The following is a 22,951-nucleotide window of genomic DNA, read 5'->3' as shown; positions in this document are numbered from 1 at the left end:
ACAACCACCACCTCAGGGGAAGAAAAGGCCCTGACTACAAAGACATGCCAAATAAGCAGTCATCAGCCCTTCCTTCCTTTCTTTCTCTGGCGTGTTTAGCACAAAACCTGATCAGGACAGCAGTTCTTTGATAATCGTTTGGACCGTGCCCACTACTAATTTTACTTCTGCCTCATGTATGTCAGTAATTCATGGAGATCTGAGTGCTCCCTGTTCACCCAGGCTTAGAGCTGTGCTGTTCATGGACACACACATGCACGAGCACACACACACACACACACACACTGACACATGCTATGGAATGGAATTGGTTGTCTAAAAAGATTCTGGCAACTTCCCAAAGATTACAGGCTCAGTCATGTCTCTGTCTGTGTCTCTCTCTTTTTCTTTCTGTGCTTCCTTCTCTCTTTCCTCCCCATTGTAGTCAACAGCTGATGTGTTACGGTATCAAAGACTTACGTGCCCTAATTGCTATGTTTTTGAGGAAAAGAAATGAAGAACAGCAGCAGAGCAGTGACTGATTACGTAGGGAAAGAGGAAGAATAAAACTTTTAAGTGGTCATGTTGAAATGTTACTTTTCCCTCTCTTACTAAACTCAAAGAAGAGAACAAGAGAATGTTTTCAGCCTTATTCAAGCCTACTTCAAAACAAAAGGAGGCAGAGGGCTTTTGGGACAGTGGCTTGCACTCAGTAAGTAAACAAATCTAACACTAAGTAAACTTCCTGCTTCCACCAGCCTGTGACACCCTGGCTCCCTTTTCCTCATCAGTCTCTCACTTGCCTTCTGTTCTTGCTCCACACTGTTGGGCCTTGCTGTCGCCTCTGTCCCCCTCCTGGTCTCTGTTGTCACAGAGGTGGACAGAAGCCAGGCTTAGCTGTGGTTCTTTGCCATGTCAGTAGCCACACCAGTTGTTGAGGAAAATCTGGCACCAGGCAACGAGGCCATCTGTGGTGAAGTTTAAACCTATTTACCTCCCTGGCAAGCTGGGTGAAGTTTCTCTTTCTCTGTATTCAGTGAGGCTGAAGATGACAAATGCAGTGGGATTAGTGCCACGGGATGAAGGGTTTTGGATCAAAACAAAACCCTTTCCCAAAGATAGTTATTAGTTGCAAGGATAAGCAAATCCCTGGTGTCTGGAGCACACAGCCAAGGGACATTCCAGCTCTGAGTTCTGGTCTCTGTGCTAGGGAAGGAGGCAGACAACTGGTTGAATTACAGCCCAGACCGGGTGACAGGAGGCACAAACTGGACTCTCACTTGTTTGTTAAATGATCTTGGAATAATTCTGGGATGTATTTTGTGGTTTGTAGGGTACAAGCTCCTCTTTAGAAAACTCTTCTCAGACAGATGTACTAAACTGCAGCGGAAAACCTCCACACTTTTGGCCTCCAAATAGGACTCCAGAGTTTGACCAGTCACCTGAACCACAACAGCAAAGTCGGAAGACTTTTGTTTGCAAAAATCCAGTCATGTCTTGAGCTACTGGTGAGGCTGCTCAGATGAACATGAAGTAAGCAATGAAGTGAATGCCAAAAGCTTTGGACAGTGGCAGCTTCTCTGGACAGAGGTCAGTTTACCATTAAGCTAGGAAAGTTTAAGCTTTTGGTCCTCTTTCGAGGCCCTTAGAGTGATCCTGTAATGTGTTCTCATGTTTGCATTGTTTCCTTTTGCAAAAAAAATTTTGCAAAATTTACCGAAGTGAGGTATTTTTAGACCTATTGCATTGACTGCTATCTCTATCTCAAATTCCCCTCTGTCCAATTTCCCTTCCTGGTTAGAGTTAGAGTGATCTAAGGCAGGTGAGTTAGAGATAGTTAATTTGGGTTTAGTAGGATAAATATACATGACTCAAAGTCACTTTTATGTATAGTTACTTTGCTGGCCATCTTGGTTATAGCAGTGGCTTCTAGGTACCTGCCTGTGGTCATGTGTGCTGAGTCATGTGGCAATGGGATACAGAGAAATAAGGCCAGCATATGAAAGGGTCCCTTAGAGCTTAGCTATGAGAACATGAGGACGGGAGAGGACAATCAAGGTTCACTCCCGTAGAGCTGTGGTTAATTGATAGAATGAGGACAATATCCACATTGTAAGGTTATGAAGATTAGGTAAAATAAGGTGTGTGGCAGTCCCACCAGTGCCTAGGATAAGTGGTTGGTAAGGAGAGGTACTTTGTTTTTTTTACTTGAAGGAGCTCAGTAATCACCACTATGAATCAAATGTGAGAATGCATGGGAGGTTGTGATAGCCCTCAAAACACATTTTTTACTTTGGTGTTACTTGTTCATGTTTTTTTTTTTCATCTCTTTAATCTCAAAGTGAATAGAAAGAGATTGAGGATCTTGACATCTGGATTATGATTCATAGAGGTTTTCCCACTCTAAATGATTAAAAAATTCTAAAAAACCCTCAAGATGCCAAAGAATCAGGATCTTTCCAAATCTTACTGGTGAGAGGTGAGGCCCATCTGCTACTGCTAAGCTTCTATCTGCTTTATTGATCACACTGGTCTCGGAGGATAACAGAGAGAAGCTCTGGTTTAATCACACACGCTGTCTGTTTCCGGGTGTAGGTGCTCACCAGTGACTAATGTGCCTTTCTGATTGTTCATTTTATCGGTTTCTTGTATGTAGCCTCTATCCAGTCTGGGTTTTAAAGATGGTGTTGAAATGGCCCACTTACCCTCCATCTGATATCATTTCTAAAGTAAAGGTTAAAACCATCTCTAACTGGAGAGAGAGAGGGAAAAAAAAAAAGGCACCTGAAACCTTCTTGTTAGACAATAAGCAATGTCCAGAAAGAAACTTTTGTCTGTAGAAAAAGGGATACACATTCCTGTCCCTCCCTTAGTCTACATTCTGTTTCACTCTTTTTTGCTTTCTTTTTTCTGCACCATGGAAAAGAAAAGAAGTGGATCATTTAACTGAAAGCAACTTTCCCCACATTGGACAGCCAGTTCTTCATCCCTTTCAGCCACAGCATCACCTTGGTGAAAGTTCAAGAATGTGCCCATACACAAAGAGATTTGCTCCTCCTTCTGGGAGATTGCTCTCTGCTCCCTCAGGGCCCCAGCAGGTTTGTTGGAAGGCTCAGCAATTCTAACTGTGCTCAGGAGGTCGGACCCAGCCACCATCCAGGCTGCTTGATACTAGCACCTGTGAGTAGATTCTGGGTGGGAAGGTAGGGGGAGAGAGATAACATGTATTCCACAAATTGCCTCCCTGAACCCACCCAGCCACAGAGTGTATGAAATAATTCCTCCTTTGTCCGCCAGCTGGCTTTCAAAGCTATGGGGATGAGCCTGCTGGACCTGTCTGGGAAGCTTGTTAAACTGCACGGAATAAGTCAGGGCGAGGGAGGGGTGGGGAAAAGATTAAAGAGCGAATACAATCTGTGTGAGGCAGTGGCCCTGACTCTAAAGAGGCAGATGATCTAAGGGAAGGAAGAACTTCCTTCTAAAATCAGAGGCTCCATGCAATGCAAATGACCCCCGCGTGCAGCTGCCCCTGGCAGGCAGCCACCCGCCTCCCAAAGAATAAAGTGAGCGCAACAATTCCCTCCTGAACCCCCTAAGCTTAGTGACTTCAAAAGAGAAAAAAGAAAAGTGACATGCTTTCTCTCCCTTACCCCCGTGAACTCATCCATTCTCCAAATCGTGCTGATGACCTCATCATCTGCAGCTGCGCGCTCTGCGCTCTGCTCTCCCAACCTCCATTCCGGGTTACATCTGGCGGACAGTCTTGGTACCTGGGACTGAAGCATCAGGAGGCGACTGTGGCAGCAGAGGGCTACAGCTATGCAGCTCCTTCCTCCCTCCAGATACAGCCCAAGACAAGCCTTCAGCCCTGTGTGCTCGGGAGATACCATTCTGGGGTCTGTGTAGTAAGGATGTGCAGTGGAGGAGAGTCAGGGTTACCAGCTCAGGTACCTTTCCATTTTCCACCTTTATATTTATGAGCAATTATAGGCCTGACACTTGAAATTGTATTGGTCTCTTTCATCCATTCCTGACTGTGCTTGTCTTGTGATCTGGCAAGGATCTCTTTAACAAAAGTAACAGTATTATTGGTAGAGATATGGATAGTAATCTCAATAGCAGAATTAAATGAATTTAGGAAAGTTTCATGATAAACATGAGCCCAAAATAATTATTTCTAGGGGAAAACATAAACTTAGGAAGCTTTCTCATGGTGAGAATATAAATTTATCCCTCCAATGTGAGAAAGCAAGCTGGTAATCCTTTCATATCAAAGACCTTAAAAATGCTTATTATATACAGTTCTTTGATCCAGATATTGTATATCTGTGAGTGGTTAATATTAAAAAATTCACCAAACTATGGTAAAAGATCTTCAATGTAACATTAGCATTATTTATTACAACAAAATCAAGTAATTAAATAAGGAACCAAGTTAAATGTCCAACATTAGAATAAAAGCTGTGCAAATCATATAATATCCATAGGATATTATGACATCATTAAAATGATGATAAATGTTTTGTGACACAATACAATGTACATGTATTGCTAGAAAATATAAAACTATAATTCCTAATTTCACCTTTCTACAAGATATATTATAAATAGAAAAAAGAATTAAATGAACATGTACATAAATTCCACAAAGATTATTCCTGGGGCAGGGAATGTTATCCCTAATGTTTGTTTCTTTTTAATATACTTTTGTACTTTCTATATAAGAAAATAGCAAACTGTACGGGAGCTGGTATAAAACCTCAGCTGCTTGTTTCATCTAGAGGAGTCCCAGGTTAAAACTTGTAAGTGAAATCTCCCAATTTTACTTATTTATTTTAAAAAGGATAATACTAAAGACAATAAAAGATATTAAAACCAATTTAAAAAACCAGAATGTAAGTGATAGAGCTCTTCAAAACATTGCAAAAATCAACAATAGTTACCATAATGCCTTTTGTTGTCTTCAAAATAGACGCAGATATCTTTGGACATAGTAAAAATCAAAGAGTGTGGAATAGAGTAGAAACAATAAAAACAAAATAATGAGTGCAATAAAGGACTTCAAAACAAGACAATAGTAAATCAAAAATTGCTACCATAATATATCTTGCTATCTTTGAAATAGCTGCTCCTGCCATTGGGTTTAACATAGTCAAACAAAACAGAACAGTATTAAACTCAACCCAACAAAACAATGAAAATGATATAGGACTTCAAAACAAGACAATATGGAATCAACAATGGCTACAACTCTCAGAAGGAGATACCTTCCAGATGCCACACTGCGTACCACTATCCTCTGAACTTATGATCAAACCACTGGCCCTAGACCTGCAAGGTCAGTGAAACACCAAAGCACCACAGGCATCCAATTGCATTTTACCTGGATAGCCCTCTTCACAGCCCGTGTTTCTCCCGATCAGGCAGTCACTTATGGGGTAGCGTGGGGGGGCTACTTCTTATTTGCCAGCCTGTACACCATAAGGGGCTGGGTCTAGCTGTTCCCAGTATGGCAGGGGCCTGCACATGGTGCTGGTTCCAGGTGGGGCTTGCTTCCTGGTGTGGTATTGGATTTTCCCCCTACAGTCCGTGAATGGCACTGACTCACAGGTAGAGACTTGAGTTTGGCTGTCCCCACTCCAGCAGTGGCTGGTGCATGGCACTGGTTCCCAGGAGGGGCTTGCTTCCTGGTGTGGTCTTGTCCTCTTTCTCTGCAGTCTGAAATCTACTAATTTTAGAATGCAAGCAATAAACTCACAATGTTAAAAAAAAAGCATCTGCAAGTATTGGGCAAAATATCTAGCCTAGTCTAGTAGACTAAACTCACTTGCTGGGTAATGCAAATGCCATCCTTGCTGTGCACTATCCTGCAGGTTTCCACACCACTCACCCTGTCACTATCAGTGATAATGTGATGAGGAGCCACTGCACCAGTCTGCTCACACCTGACTCCTGAAGGTAACTCTAAGCAGAGCGATTTCAGATTCAAAACATGAATGCTACACTGAGTTTTTGAAATATGTTGTCAAATAGTTTTCCAGCAAGTTCAAATAGATTTGTGTTTCCATTAATCATTTACAAGAGTCCCTGTCTCTAACACTCTCACTAGTGCAGAGTTATGGAGCTTTTTCATACTGTTGACCTTAGAGATGAATATTTATATTAAGTTATATTATTTGCATTTCTTAGATTAATGGCATTAAGCAGTTACCATATGTTTATTGATCTTTAGTATTCTTTTATGAACTGACTGTTTATATTTCTCACACATTTTTATATAGTCTGACTACTTGTTTTATATAAGCCTTGTGTTTGTACTTTAAATAATAACTGTTAACCTCTCATAATTTATTTCTGTTAAAATTATGATTTACATTTTAATTTAATATAATGAGATAGTTTTAAATTATTTTAACACCTACCATGAGCATATAAGTGTAAAATTAATGTTGCTTAGGAGGACACCTTGAGAAGTTTATATATAATGATAGAATAGCTTGTAAAAAAAACCAGTGAAACAAAAAGATAGCCATGTGCAGGATTCTGGATGATGTTTAACAGAAGACATAATAATATGAGAGAAAAGCAGGAGGAGATGCTTTATTTTATATATATATAAAATTGATAAAGGTTGCTATTGAATGTACATAAAGAACTGTTACAAACTGAGAGAAAAGGGACAACCATTTTTTTAAAATGACAAAATATGTGAACAGAGATTTCATGGAAGAAGAAATGCAAATGCCTAATAAACATGAAAATTCATGAAACCTAATCAGAAATCCATATAAGCTAAAATATCAATAAAAACAAACCTATCAGATGTTTGCTGATGTGAAATATTTTTAAGGATGTGGAGTATCAAAAACTCCATTTTGAGATAATGTCTAGTTATAGCCATACACATCTTGTGACCTGTGGAAAATTCCTTAAAAATGCATGCACAATAATATTCATAGAAATGTTGTAATTCCCTCAAACTAGAAACAACTCAAATAGCCTTTAACACTATAACAAATAAATGATGATATGAAAAACTATACAGATGTGAGCCTGAACACATGTATGCTACCTGTTCCAGCATGAATAAAGCTTATCGATGTGTTTTGAGAAAGAAAATTGAGACAACAGAACATATGTGGTATTTTTATGTGCATAAGAAGTTCGAAAACAGACCAAGTTATACAGCTTAAGTCTGTTGAGGTAGTAGAACTATAAAGAAGAACAAGGGAATGGTGATTAACAATCATAGAATAAGGTTATTTCTAACAAATGGAGTGGTGGTTGTGAGTGTGTGTGTGTGTGTGTGTGTGTGTGTATGTGTGTGTGTGTGTGTGTGTGTGTGTGTGTGAGAGAGAGAGAGGGAGAGAGAGAGAGAGAGAGAGAGAGAGAGAGAGAGAGAGAGAGAGAGAGAGAAAGGCTTTCTTGACCTAGGTGATTTTTATTTTGTTTTATGCATTTTTCTAATGCATATATTATTTAACAACAAAGTATAAATTTGCTGAGGAAGAAAAAGTAAAGAAATGAGGATTTGAGAGTGAAAATAAATACTGTGAAAGAAAGAAGGAAACAAAATAGCAAAGAGTTAAAGGCTGCAGAAAATATTATAAATTATATATTCCTAATGCTGAGTCTACAAAAAAGAGTTTAGGACAACAGTAGCCAGCATTTAATTGGATTTTGTTGGTATGGCTGTTTTCACTCTAACCTTTCAATAAATTGTGTTAAACATGTAGAGGATTTAAAGGAGATTTTAGGAAAATCACAGAAAAGTAACCAATTCTGCATGAAAGAGAGGGAAGGGAATGTGGATTCAGATAAGAATTTTTTTGAGAAAGGTCTAGAATGACCATGAAAATGTGAGCCCTGGCCAAGTTCAGATCCTGGAGAGGGGTGGAGAGTCCAGTAGATCTTCATTGTGGCTTGAACCAAATGGATGGATGGACAGATATATCTCAGCATCAGATTTATTTATTTAAAAATATTTATCAAGTTAATCATCAGGAACACAAATTAACAGCCAGACTAATGGACCAAAAAACATACAAAATACAAAACAATTATACTAAATCAAATTATACTTTTAGATACATTGGTGGTGCTGCATTACAATAACTTTTTTCTTCCCCGTTTCTCTGTTATTTTGCATTTGATTTATATACTTAGTTTCTCATATAAGAGAAACTATGCACTATTTAAAATTGTGTGTCTGATTTATTTCATTTAAAGTGATGGTCTCAAGGCAAGTCCATTTTGCTATAAATGACTTGTTTCTCCAAATAGATTTTTGTGTCCAAAGGATCATGTTTTACCTGATGCTTATAGATACTGGTTTAAGGCAGTATTTTCTCTAATTTCTTTTCCTTCTTGGTTATTCCATTTAGAAACCTAAAAGTTGAAGGTAATCAACTTGTAGTTTATTGGTCTTTTATTCTTTGACTTCCAATTTTTGTGATGTTCTTAAATGGCATGATCTTATTTTTACATATTTAAATCCTCGATCTGTCTAGAATTTTCCATTTGGTATAAGGATGGAAGAAGTGCTCAATTTTGTTTTCCCAGAAAACCAGCTCAGTATTTTTCCTGTTAATTGGAAGTGCCTCATTTGATACATATTAAAATTTCATATTTATGTACTATCTCCTATTTCATCGATCCAGTTTTTGTACTTTGTTATTTTATAGTTTGTTGATAAAATTAAAATCCTGGTAAAGTCTTGTCAATATTTTCTTGGCACTTTGCCTTTGACTTTTTTTTTTCAAACACCCTTAGAATCATTTTACCATAGTCCAAAGCAAAAGTAGACAAAAACAAAACAGAAAACTCTTTTAGGACTTCATCAGGGAAGGCATTGAATTTATAGATTAAGTAGCCATAGTTCTTATTCAAGAAACTTATGTTTTTAATTATCTTTAATTATCCAGCTATTTTGTGTGTTTTAATAATTTATGAGCTATCTTGTTGGTGTTTCAGCATCCAACATTAATTTTATTTTTCTAAGTAACTGATCTGTCCTGGTAACAAACAGAAGAAGCAAGGACCATGCCTGGTGGCCCTCGGCCACACAGCTTCCTAGTCCAGCACCTCTGCTGCTTGGCAGGCAGCCGCAGGTGCTTCCTCCCACCCTGACAGCTGCGGAGAGTGGCACTGGGCCATGTGGGCATCGGGCAGGGAGCAGTATACCTCCCCATTAGCACCCAGTTCCCTTTCAAACAATGCAATCAAAGGCACTGAGGGTTCTATCATTTTTCTAAAGCTCTTTCATGAACAAGCAGGTTGTAAATTCCTTCTGCACAATGCTTAGAGCTGTTAAAGTAACCTTGTAGAAAGATCTTCCTAAACAAAAACGGTGATCAAGGCTCCTTCTCTCTGCTCAGCTTTCTAGGCCCCAGACTCCCAGTGGCACCGAGCCAGCTGCCCCCCAGTTCCCCTCATCCCAGCCATGGAGAAAGGATGGGCCAGGCCAACCATGAGAGGTAAAGTTTTATTAGGCTCAGGCCAAGAGTCTGTGGGTCTTTAAGGATCTTTGTGAACTTGTAAACATTTTTCTCCATGTTCTCTTCTTCTTCATAATCTGTTTTTAATTCCAGTAATGCATCTTGGCCTTCTTTCTCTTCTCCCCCGGGGTGGCCGTCACTGCCTGCTACCTCCAGCCTCCCTGAAGAGCCAGGTGCCCTAGCATGGCAGACTCCCTCATTGGCCTCAGACACACAATCTCCAGGGCAGCAGGGACCACTGCCCACTGTTACCCATGCTAGGGCGCAGGGATCCCATGCTACACCTTGAGCCGCCCAGGGCCCTGGGTCTCTGCCAGGAGCTGCTGATGGGGCCTGAAGTGGGCTCGCTGTGTTGGCCATTGATCTGATTGTAGAGGAAGGTTTGGTATTTTAACTCTTTCCTTTCTTTCTTTCTCTTCCTTTTTTTTTTTTTTTTTTTTGTTTGTTTGTTATTGTTTTTGTCTTTGTTAATTTGAGGGTTGCTATGTAGCACAGGCTGGCCTGGAGCTCATTTTATAGCTCAGGCTGGTCTTGAACTTGCAGTGATCCTCCTGCCTTGGCCTCTGGAGTGCTGAGATTACAGGCATACCTGGCTTTTAACTGGGTTGTTTAGAAACTGCCAGAAACGTTGATGCCTTCGCAGCGCACAGTCACCACTTTCTGGGCTAGCAGTTCCTGCCCGGCCATGATGGCCACCAGGATGTCGAGGGTGTCTTCGACCATCCAGCACTAGAACTTGCTCCTCTGCTAGCTTCAGTACCGGCCTGGGAAAGGCTCGCATTAATTATAGAACGCAGTGTGAAAGACATTTACTTATACATTAGCTTTTAGGAGGGGAGAGGGAGACAATCAAGAGCAGGGAAGAGGAGGAGGAAAAGGAAATTAAGATACATCATGTACAGCTGCTAGCTGCCCACCGTACTTGACTCATTGTGCATTCCAAAATGTAGAAAACATTAGCCGAACTCGGGGAGGCTGTTTTAAAATATATCCCCTTCTATTCACAGAAAGTCCTCCCGAATTCCTGCGCTGAGTTAGCAGTAGTTGTGTGGGGTTGTATGACGTTTCAAGTTTCTTGTTCTGTCTTTCTGTGGATTCTTTAGTGGGCGGCTGGGGAGGATACCCAGCAAACTCTCGCCACAAATCATTTTAAAGCAGAAATCTGATCAGTGACTAATAAATAATTGGATTTGAAGGTATAAGTTATGTGTCTTAGTGCTGCTCAGCAAATTCGGCTTGTCACTTTATTCGTACCCACACTCTAAATTGATATATATTATATATGTCTAATATCACTGCATGTTTGTTTTTTGTATGTGTGTGATTTCAAGGTGTATTCAATATACGAGCTATAGCATGTTCTACCATCTGTCAGTACTGCTTTTCATCAGACTAAACTAGAGCAGAGATCTTGCTGCTTTTATTTAATTCCCAATTTAGCCCTTTTATGATAATCAAATGTCAATTGCCAAAGATCAGGAATGGAAATGTAGTCTACTGTATGCCTAAGGGTTTTTGAAATAAAAGGTTGGATAATTTATATTTTTAATATAAGTGATTTAGAGCCTGAGGCCTTGATGCAGTTAAGTAGAGGATCAGATTTGTTGGAGATTAAACAAACATGAAGTGAGGGAAAGTCTTGCTGGCTCTTTGTTTTCTAAAGACGGCCTGTTGGAGTATAGTAGCTTCCAACCTTAACTGAATTTTGGAATTACTTGAGCAGACTAAAAATAGTGATGCCCTGGCTTCACCCTCAAAAGTTCAGTTTAACTGGTCTGTAGAAAAGCCTGAGCATCTGGAATTCAAAATCTCTTCAATGGGGTTTAATACAGTTGTTAAAACAAACATCGTTCTTAATTCTCAATGAGCTAAATGTCACCTCCAAGACTGTTTTTAAAAATGTAGATTTCAGAGTTCTCAATACCTCCTAGAACCATGGGCTAGAACAGTGGGGTTCAGACACCTGCATTCCTAGCAAATGTTCCTGTGATTCCAGTCAAATGATTCCTGCTCTATACAAGACTCTCCAACTATGGTCTTTCTCCCCTCACTGACCTTTAACTGAGCTCTAGGAATAACTCCTTAAAATATGTATCTCTTCTCAGTTTAAAACATTCACTGGCTCCCTGCTATCTACAGAATGCAATCTTTTGTACATTTTACTCACTGGAATTCTGCTCTCCAGTAGCTAGAATGCCATGACTTCCATGAAACTTTGATCTTTTCAGAGTAGAATCCTTTATACTTCCCTCTATGTGCCTATTATAATTTATCTGTACCTTGCTCTCATATAGCTTGGTTTTACTGGTCTTGGGCTGTGGAAAGCCGTGTTCATCATACTGCTCTGTGCATAGCACATTATCTTTATTGGTTTCTGCCAGGCCCCTCTAATATGTTTGAACATTATTCATAAATATTCATGTATTCTCCTAAAATACATCAGGTTTCATGTGCAGATGCTTTTAATTTACATAAATGATTTTGTGCTACAAATTTTACTCTTTTTTTAATACCACATTTTTTTCTTTCTGCATACTGGGAATCAAACTTAAGACCCTGTGCTTGCCAGGCAGGTACTTATGCCACTGAGCTGTATCCCTGGCCATTAATGCCGTGTTTTTCATGATCCATTCATATTACTGAAATTAATTCAAATTTGTTATTTCTGCATGCCACTACTACATATTACTTATCTGGTTATCTCTTAGGGAATGTTTGATCTGCAACCAACTCACAATCATCACAAGACCATAGTAAAACATTTGCTTAGGTACATCCTAATGAATGGGTGTGTGGATTTTTCTGACATACATAGCAAAGAACAAGATTGCTTCAACAGAGGACATGCACTCTCTTGGTTTTCCAGATGCTACTTGAATGGCCTGAGGCTGCTGTACCTTTCTTTTGGTCTCAGCTATTTGCCTGCTATAAGACAGGCATCCTGGGGTGGGGTGTGGAGGAATCACCCAGGTTAGGGAAGGCACAATTTTTCAATGTAAGAACTTACAGATAGTGTCTTAGTTACTTTTTACTCATTGCTGAGACAAAATACCTGAAGGTCAAAGTTGGAAAAGGAAAGATTTATTTCTTACAGTTTTTGGAGGTTTCAGTCCATATTCAGTTGACTCCAAGGCAGACTGGTATGACAGGGCTGCAGTTCATGGCGGCTGCAAACAGCAAGGCCAAAACCAGCAAAAGAGCAAGAAGCACCTTCTTCCTGCCATGGCTCCACCCCTAAGTGGGTGTAGCACTGACACCATCAGTCCAAACACTAAACAATGAACCAAACACAAATGCAGAATGCAAATGCGTGAGGCCTGGGGGCCACAGGCATAAACCATGACATTCCATCCCTGGCCCCCAGGACTCATGTACATCCTTTATACAAAAGACATTTAGTCCACCTCCCAGAGTTGCTGAAGTTCTGATAGTTTCAGCATTGCTGAAAAGTCCAAGTCCCATCTCCTCCAAGATCCATGGCAAACTCTTGCTGTAACCCCCTGTACAAATAAAACAAGGTTAAACATTTCTGAAATGCAAAGGCACAAGATAAACATTACCATTCCAAAATTTACAAATAGGGGAATATAAAGCATTGGAAACAAAGCAAGTCCAACATCCAGCAGGGCATTAAGTCCTAGAGTTTCATGCTCAGCATCTGAAACAATCTGGTTGCAAGCTCCAAAAAGGCTTGGGTGATTCCACCCCCACGGCACTTCTGGTGATTTCAACCCACGCAGTTTTTCTCTTAAATCCTCTCTGCTCGCTTTTGGCCCCTTTCCTTGGATCATCCACGTTCCTGGCTTTTTCAAACTTCTGGGGTCTCCAATGCACCTTTGGCTTCACCCTTACATCTTCACAAATTGCCCTCTCAGGGGCACACTGCTTGGCCTTCTGGGCCCTTTGCAATTGAGGTGGAAGCCGTCTTACCCTCAGAATTTGTGCATTTTACTTGCATCTAAAATCAGCACCTTGTGGATGCCACCAAGGTCTGCTGCCAGCTGAAGCAGTAGCCAGGCGTTTCTCTCTCTTGGCTATAGGGGTCAGTTGCCTGGATTGCAGGGCTCGGTTTACCTGATTGTGAGGAAAAGCTTTTCTATGTTGCCACCATTCTGGAACCTCATGTGGCCTCTGTCACCATTCTGGAACCTCATGTGGCCTCTGTTGCCATTCTCAAATATGGTGCTCTGCAGCTTTCTCCTCTGAGTAAATTCTTTTATCTTTCTGTTTCTCCTCAACAATCAAAGTCTCAACTCTGTCTTTACAATCCACAGCATTCCTGGAATTTTCCTTCTGGCCAAACTCACAGTATTGCAAATTATCCTGCTGGGCTCTTTGTTCTTGATTGCAACATAAAGCTGGCTAAAAGCCCCCAACAATAGCCATGCCATAGCCTCAATATTCAATTGCTTTGAAATTTCCTTTTCTAGATTAATCGGTCCATTGCCCTTTGTTTCAGTCTCAGGCAAAGTCTCTGGGCATGAACAAAATGCAGGCAAACTTTCTGCCCAGCCATAATACACATCATCAGGAGTCCAACAACCAATGCAGTCCTTCTTCCCAGCAGAAACCTCCCAAGCCTGGTTTTTACCATCAGGCTTTCTATCAGCCTCCTGGTCTCCTAAGTTCTGACCAGAATCTCCTCTACAGAACAGACTAAGCTGCTCCAGTTGTACACGTCCAGGCGACATGTCTGAACCTTTCCAAACTCTGCCCACAGGCCATTTACAAAGCCTCTCAAAAAACATGGTCAGGTATAGTCACAGCAAATGACCCCACTCTCGGTACCAAATTCTGTCTTAGTTACTTTTTACTCATTGCTGAGACAAAAATACCTGAAGCCCAAAGTTGGGAAAGGAAAGGTTTATTTCTTGCAGTTTTTGAAGGTTTCAGTCCGTACTCAGTTGGCTCCAAGGCAGGCTGGCATGGCAGGGCCGCAGTTCATGGTGGCTGCAAACAGCAAGGCTGAAACCATCAAGAGAGAAAGACACACCTTCTTCCTGCCATTACATCACATCCTGGCTCTACCCCTATGTCGGTGTAGCACTGACACCTCAATCCAAGCACTGGACAATGAACCAAACACAAATGCATAATGCAAATGCATGAGGCCTGGGGGCGACAGACACAAACTATGACACAGAGTAAAAAGTAAGTCGGGATCTTAAAGTTGTGATTCAATAAAGCCTTGACGATATTTTCTGTACACTAGAACAATGTACATGAAGTTGACTTATTTAGTAAAGAGATCACCAATAGTATTTTACAGACTAAAAGCAATAGTAGATGTTTTTATGAGCAGAAGTGACAAGTCTGTTATGTCCTAAGGAAAAATGTTCTCGAAAATACGATGACTACAGCTTCATTAGGTCAATTGCGTGACCTCAAATGACTCAAGGCACTCATTTAGAGATTTTTGCTGTTGGGTAAACAGACTTCAAAAGTCAACTCACAAACATAAAGAATTTAGAGAAGAGGAAGTATATGGGCAAGAGAATTGCCATGAGAAGTTGAGATTTTTGAGAATAGCAACAAAAAAAAATACTCTTAAGTAGTTAATACATTTGGAGAACTTATTACATGGCAAGTACTCTAAGCAATGTAGTATAAACATTACTGATCATCATTAATCCTGTGAAGTAGATACCATTTTTATAATCCTTTTTAAAAGTTGAAAACACAAAAGCTTACAACATTTGAAGAATTTGCCCACATTTATACAAGTATTAAATAGCAAAGCCAGAATTTGAACCTAGTATTTTGTTGTTGCTTTGTTTTTGATACCAGATTTCTAGGTCATAACAAGTACAGGGGAAAACTAAACAAAAATAAATTAATTTAAGCATATCAGGTTTGAATTTTTGCTTTATCTCTCATTTACCAGCTCTATGGTACGGGTGAATAATTAAATCTTCTGCAACACTACTTTTGGCATTTGTGCAATGGGGATCTATTTTTTATAATGCTGTGAGTATAATCAGGCACAATATGTGACAACTGAATGCATAGTAAATGGTACTTCCCTTATTAAATCTGTCTACCCTCTGGCAGAGGTTAGGTATTTACATATTTGTTGAATAAATGCAATAGGTGATTTAGAATTTTCATTTATTGTCTGAAGTTTTACCTACATCCATTTGGTAGGATGAAGATCCAAGAGGGTGGGAGGATGTATTTAAGAAGAAAGAACTGTTAAAAGATGGCTTTGACAAGCCAGAGGCAAACCCGGTCTGTTTAACAGTTTCCCTCAGACTGCTCTGGCTGCTGTTCCTTCTAAGCACAGTCAGAGGTATCTGACTGATTTCCAGAAATGGAGAAACAAAGATACCAATGGAGCAACCAGATACAAGCTCATTTGCCTCCTTCCCAGGCCTCATGCAGGGTATGTTGTGGGTTCACACAGCTCTGAACCAATGCAAACTCTCCCAGGGAACTGCTGGAGAGGAAATTAATTAACCCCTGCCATGGATTCCCAGTGGGGGGCCGGGAATTAAGCTGTCATTCCTCCTGGATGCTTGGATCAGCCCCACTCTGGCTGGCTTAGTCTGAATGAACAGTTCATCTGAGCTCTCCTCACTGATGCCTTTAGACTAAATATGCTGCTCTGAGCAGGTAAGATGGGCATCCCCTTTCACAGGCAGATTGTGCAGCCACTGCCACTTGTTTCTAGGGTTGGACACTTAGGAGAAACATTTTCCAGGGGGCTCAGAATCAGCTACCCGTAGCTAAAGTAATGCGATTTGCAGAGATCTTGAGAATGTAGCTTTAGCTGTGGACACCAAGGAAACTGCTCAGCGTTTGGAATTCTCTGGCATCTAGACCATTGTTAGCTCTCCAAAGGGAGGCTCATGCCATGTGAAATTCAAAGCTGTTGAGAGCTCTACTTTTAATAAGATCTTTCAAAGGGAATAGCTCAAATGGTCCATCAGAATCATAATGTCAGATGGATTTCATGGTCTAGACAGATCTGACATTGCCTTCTATTCTTTTTCCTTTAAGATTTCCCCACAAACCAACAGTAATTAAAAAAAAAAGTTCTTCTGGGAAGGTATTGATTTATTAATAGAAGCTACTAGTTTTCTGCATTAGTGGCTCTAGGGACTTTCTCTGCTTGGTTGATGACTGCCTTTCTCCAACAAGGCTTCTAGAGCTCCCAGCAGTCAATTTATCAACACAGGATGACAACTTCATTGTTGTTCTTTGAAAACTTTGGCTCTAAAGAACTCCTTCGGATTTTAGGTTAGGAAGATGCCTTTGGGACAGTATTTTTGTATGGAGTAGTAAATCCGCTGACAAATGTTGGATCTTTTGAAATTTGAGATAGAATCAACTCATTGGTTTCCCTGTGGCCCAAGTGAGTATGTTCCTTTCTGGAACTTCTAAGAACCACTCTGCTGGAAATAAAAGCTTTCTATCAGTTCTGGACTGTGAGGACTTAAGGTGGGTCATCTGTCTGTTACCACATTCTCCAGGTTTGCAAAAGAATTCGTGTCAATATGAGTAACTCAGATTTCTTACTTGAATTAGTTTTCCAAAGCTGCTGAAACAAATTAATATGAATGGTGGCTTCAAACAATTTTATATATTGATTCTCTCACAGTGCCAGAGGCTAGAAGCCCACCACCAGTTGCACTGGGCTGATGTCAGATGCCAGCTGTGCTGTTGGTTGATCCCGGAGGCTCTGGGAACATTTCCTTGCTTTTTCCAGTTTCTGGAGACTGAGTTTCTTAGCTCATAGCCTCTCCTCCTACCATTCTATCTTCTGCATATATTCTCATTTCTCCTACTCTTTGAATTCCAGCCTTCCTGCTTCCCTCCTATAAGAACCATTGTGAATCCATCAAGTGTACACAACCAATTTATAATAGTCTTCAGACTTCAAGATTCTTAATGACAAATTAATACTCCCAGATTTCAGGGATCAGAATTTGGACATGGTAGGGACCCTTACTGTGCCTACCACATGACTCTTGCTCCCATTTGCTCATGCTGGACCTTTTCCTCCTGCAGTTATCCCTGGAATACCGTTTGGAGTCCTATGCATCCCCCTCCCACATATGCCCACAACAAATTCTCCTAAGACAACCCACTCCTCAGACACTGAACTGAGAATGGCACTCAGGGTACAGTGCCCAGCAATGCTAGATGCCAGGAAAAGTACAGACTGTTATCTCTGATTCTGTGCTCTTCATCATATTGACCCACAATTGTGGTAGCAGTTCTGCGAGGCCTCCCTAAAGAATAGCTTCTGGCTCTAACCTTTTTAAAGAGAACTAATCCAAGAGGTCAGATGGGGAGAAGGCATAGGGCCAAGCTCTGGTTGTGCCAGGTGCCATGTTTTACTGGGGATTCAGAGATGAAAGGCAGGGTCCTGAAGTTCCTCACAGTCTGCCTGTTAAGGCAGACTTCTCACACTTTAGTGAGCAGGGGAGCCACCTGCGATCTTGTTAAAGTGAAACTTCAGATTCGGTGGTCTGAGATGGGCCTGGAGTTTCTGGCTTTCTAAAATATCAAGTAACAGCGGAGAAGGATTAATCATCCTTCTGATGATTAATTATGATGTGGTCTAAGTGCTATATCCAAAATTCACATGTGTTTTTGAGTGCCCAGAAGTGCACCTTGCCCTGGCTAGAACAAGGAGAGGGAATGATTCCTGAAGGAAATGACCACTGGACAGTATTCAAGTTTGCATGGAAGTGTGTCAAGCAAAGGATTGAGGAGAAAGGACATAAGGGATAGACAACAGCCTATACAAAGAGGAGAGGGGAAAGGTCTAGAACAGCAAGATTAGAAAGGTGAGTGCAGCAGAGAGCTTCGGAGTGGTGGGTGGCGGGAGTTAGGCTGTTGAGCCAAGTGGTGTGGATTTCATGGAGTAAGCAGTGGAGGATGAAGGAATGGAGAACACAGGCAGAGGTCATAGGAATGGACTCGAATGTAGTTGCCAAAAGACAATACAGTCTTGGTGGTGGTGGTAGTCATGGCAAAATCACCCAAAATGAATAAAGAATAATTATTGTTGACTATATTGTATTTAATCTTGTGTGATCTTATGCAATAGGTATTGCTCCCCTGCCACTACCCACAAGTAAGAAAGCTAAGTCTCAGAGAGATAATTTCATTTCCCAAGGTCATGTGATTGAAAATTGTGGAATCTAGGATTTGAACTCAGAACTGGTTCTAAAACTGACTCTACAAAACCTCCTGAACCAACAGCAATAGTAGCTTTTAATTCAAGTACATAGTTGACTCAAGATAATTTCAACAGGAATAGGGAGTAGTGAGAAAATCTAGGTATACAGTTTGGGAAACTGAGGTTGGCAGTCCAGGTGGCTACAGGAAGCCAGCTGGTGAGCAAGGAGTCTGCCTGTATAGTTCTCCAGCTAGACTGGTGGAATGCAGAGCCATGATGGGATAGTGGCCAATAACAAGGGGGCTAGAGACACAGGGCAAAGACCTGGAGCAGGAATCTACTTACCTGAAGAGGGCAATAGGTAGAGATGTGTTCCCAGAATAAGGGTCAAGTTGTAGGAGGCGAGAACTGTGTGTTAATTAACCATTAGGTGGAAAGCCTACAAAAACAAGAGTCCATTTTGTTCAAATCATATTTCAAGGCAGACTTTGACTACAGATTGCTTAGCACACATCAGATAGAGAAATGCACAGAAGTGTGTTACACACACACGTGCACGTGCACGTATATGTGTATGTCTATAGGGGGACTGTTTTTTTTTTTTACGCTTTGTTGTCTTATGAAATCTAAGAACCCCCAGTCCCCAATTCCCTGTCTGTCTTACATATAGAATATATTTTACAGTGCTTGGAAATTACCCAGGGGAGTGATTTTAAAATTAAAAATTTCAGGACACAGTTTCAAAAGACAGTTGGGGATGAATAATTATTTCTTCTTAAACTTTATTAATTAATTAACTTATATAAATTGACAAAATAACATATTTCTTGTGTACAACATTAATGTTCTTGAAATTTTTAGAATGGCTAAGGAGAATCAATTGACATTTTCTTATTTTTGTTGTAAGAACACTTAAACCCTATTTCTTAGCTGTTTTGAAGAACGTAGCACATCATTTATACCTATACAGTGCAGCTTTTGATTTTATCTGCCCTAACTAATTTTTTTTTTGAGACAGTGTCTTGCTATGCAGTTCAGGCTAGTGTTAAGTTCACTTTGTAGCTGTCTGATCTCGAAGTTGCAACAATTCTCCTGCCTCAGCCTCCAAAGTGCTGGGATTACAGGCCTATTCTACCATGCCCAGCTTTAACTGAAATTTTATATCCTTTGAAATATCTCTCCAACATCTCTCCTACACTATTGGTACCTCAGAAAAGGACTAATCTACTCTCACCTTCTGTGAGTTCAATTTTTTAATTTCCACATGTAACTGAGATCATGCAGAATTTACCTTTGTCTGATTTGTTTCACTTAATATAATGTGCTCCAGATTCTTTCATGTCATACACACACACACACACACACACACACACACACACACACACACACATCTCACATTTTCTTTATCCACTCATCTGTCAACACAAGCTTAGGTCAATTCCCTGCCTTGGCTATTGTGAACAACGTAGCAAAGAACACAGTGGTGCCTATGACTCTTTGATGTGTTGCTATCATTTCCTTGAGATATATATCCAGTAGTGGAATTGCTGGGTCTTACAGTAGTCCCATTTTTGGTCTTTTGAGGAATCTTCATATTGTTTCCCCTAATGGTTGCCCAAATTTACATTCCCACTGAATTCCCATTTTCTCACATTCTTGACAACAGATCTCTTGTCTATTTCATTAATAGTTTTATGCATGTGAAGTGAACCTTATTGTGGTTTTCGTTGATCATATTTGATGTTATGGATTTTTCATGATCATTAGTATGTTTTATTTTGAAAAGTATATATATCCATCTAAGGGGAACTGCAAATATGTACTATTCTAATACAAATATAGAACTGTAAGTCGGACCAAGGATACAGTTTAGTTGCACAGTGCCTGCCAGGCAAGCATGAGGTCCGGAGTTTGATTTCCAGTACTCCCCCTCCACAAAAATAAAAACTGTAGGTCAAGAAATGTACTTCCAAATCTTTTTCCCATCCTGTTTAAAAATTCAATTCTTCTTGCTTTTGGTTGTTTAAATCATATACTTTGGATGTTGCCTCTTATCAGATGTATGACCTACAATATTTTCTCCCATTTTGTATTCCTATTCTTCTCAATCACTCAGTTGGTTATTTCATTCACTGTACATCTTTTTCATTTGGCCAACTAATTTTTAACAGGCACCCACCAACGTGAGTGTTCCTAAGTCTGCATTCTCTAAACCATGTCCTACACTCTTCTCCCAGTGAGACCACTTGACTCTTTCTCCTGCTGCTTTCAGGTCTACCTCTAGTTCTCAGGATCAGTGTGGACCCCAGACATGTCTTCTGTCTGTGGTTTCAGTACAGTGGCATCTCTTCACCCTCTGAAGCATCCTCCAAAATCATCCATTCTTAAAGACGCAGAGCAACTGCATGCCTTTTACGAGTCTGTTTCTGCTAATATTAGCTCTGAGGTAAGGCAAGTCTGAAACATGTTAAGGGTATTCCACAAGGAAGAACTTCCAACCGGGGAACAGCAGTTATTTGAATTAAACAGGGCCCTTTTCTACCACTTTCTCAGAGCCTTTAGTAGCTTCCAAGAACAATATTTCTGATGTTTCTGTGGAGGATTCTTGGGGACATATGGGTTCAGTTTGTGTGCATCTGAGCATTTCTGAACTACTTTCTTATATCTATGATCATTGATGTAAAACATGACACTTACATTGGGACTATGTCTTTCCAGTTGTGCAAATGCTACTTGAGGTAAGAAATCAGATATACCTAGTTTTCTTCACCCCTCGTCCTTTCATTTATCATTATCTTGATCACAAAATGCTCTGATGATGGAAAATTGTTTTCCCCAAGTTCAGCTAAGAGTTACTAAGATAAATCTGGATTTTAGGATTACCCCAATATTGCATTCTCTACAGGGAGAAGGTAACTTTTAAATATGGCATTTAATGAAAATTTTATGTTTTATCTTCATATAAAGAGAATTGAATTGTTAAACTCTTTATAAAACCTTAAGAGAAATACTTGCCTCATTAAAGAAATCTTAGAATATCCAAACAAGAAGATTGAGACTTAAATATACCAATTGTTAAGATTTGACTTACTACTTTCTTTGCTTTATGCTTTAATATTATACATGAAAATACATCCATTTCTTTTCTACCAAGCTTCTTCATGTATCCAACAGAGTAGGGTGTCAGGGCTGCTAGAAGCACTTCTGACTGCACTGCCCATGCCAGCAAGTTCCAGTGCGGTTTGCCTCCTGACCTCCCAGTCAAGCAGCATCTTGTTTGCTAGGCTCCAGTTTGCTACCTGGAGTGCTCTTTCTCTGTCTCTCTGTCTCTCTGTCTCTGTCTCTCTGTCTCTCTCTGCCTCTGCCTCTGTCTCTCTCTCCTGCAAAGATTTTTTCTGTAAGAGATATTGCTGAAGATAATTTCTATTTGACATAAACACATCCTAAAGGCAGCATCAGGGACTTTTGACCAAAACCAGCTGCCACTGAAGAAGAGCACAATTCCTAAGAAGAGTGAAAATGTCAGAATGGCCAGAGCCCAGCATAAGCTGAAGGTAATTCAGGGCAGGTAGAAGATACAGTAAGGCGAGCTCACTTGTGGTAGCATTATGTTGTTACAGGAAAACTAAGGGAAGCCGACCTCCTAACTTATCATTTGTCTTCTCTTCTGTACTAAGGAATAGTTTATGTTCAAATTAAAGAAGAGCAAATAAATCAGTGTGCACGGGAAGTTCATGTGCTTCTCTTGTTGTAGGAAAGGAAGAGCAGATTATTTACCAGTGAGCAGAATGGTGATCATCATTATGCTTAAATCTTTAAGTTCTGATTATTAATGTCTCCAGAAACTTAAAGGAGCAGTGAATGTGATCATGGAGCCATGAAATAATTTCCATGGAATCGTGGACAACTGGAAAGATGATACAAGAACCCTTGTTTCCAGAAAAAACAGGAAAGATAATTTTGGATATGACCTTGGCAAAATTATTGAATGAATTTAAAAAATAAATGGTTTATAAATACTTGAAAAGTTAGATGATGATCACTGGAAATCAGCATGGAGTATTTGAAAAGATATATTCCAAATCCACCATTTCTTTTAAAAATTATGATATTTAAATAAAATCTATCTATATATCAAGAAATAATAGCCAATATCTACATAGTGATTAGTACTGACCCTGTATATAGATTTAATTGCTTCTCATATCTTCATGCCAATTTTTGAGTTAGGTATTATTGAATTTGATCTTTAGTTTTACATAAAATAAAAAAAACTTTGAAAATGAAATCTTAGAAAAGTTCAGGAATTTATACAATCTTCCTAGTAAATTGTGAAATTTAAAGA

General features: G+C 40.0%; 1 long non-coding RNA gene across 1 annotated transcript in view; it reads left to right on the top strand.

Annotated features, from left to right (window-relative positions):
* The first annotated feature begins 3,684 nt into the window (after positions 1 to 3,684).
* Positions 3,685 to 22,951, top strand: part of LOC106028152 (uncharacterized) — a 36,713-nt gene continuing 17,446 nt past the window's right edge. Inside the window, exons 1-2 of the long non-coding RNA XR_001201760.3 lie at positions 3,685 to 3,926; positions 9,357 to 9,455. This is a non-coding gene — a long non-coding RNA (uncharacterized LOC106028152). The remainder of the gene's footprint in view (positions 3,927 to 9,356; positions 9,456 to 22,951) is intronic.

The sequence above is a fragment of the Cavia porcellus genome, unplaced genomic scaffold (genome assembly GCF_034190915.1).
Source record: "Cavia porcellus strain 051 isolate PalLab524CR breed Dunkin Hartley unplaced genomic scaffold, mCavPor4.1 scaffold_1, whole genome shotgun sequence".
NCBI classification, from domain to species: Eukaryota; Metazoa; Chordata; class Mammalia; order Rodentia; family Caviidae; genus Cavia; species Cavia porcellus.
This window is presented reverse-complemented; position numbering and strand designations above follow the sequence as displayed.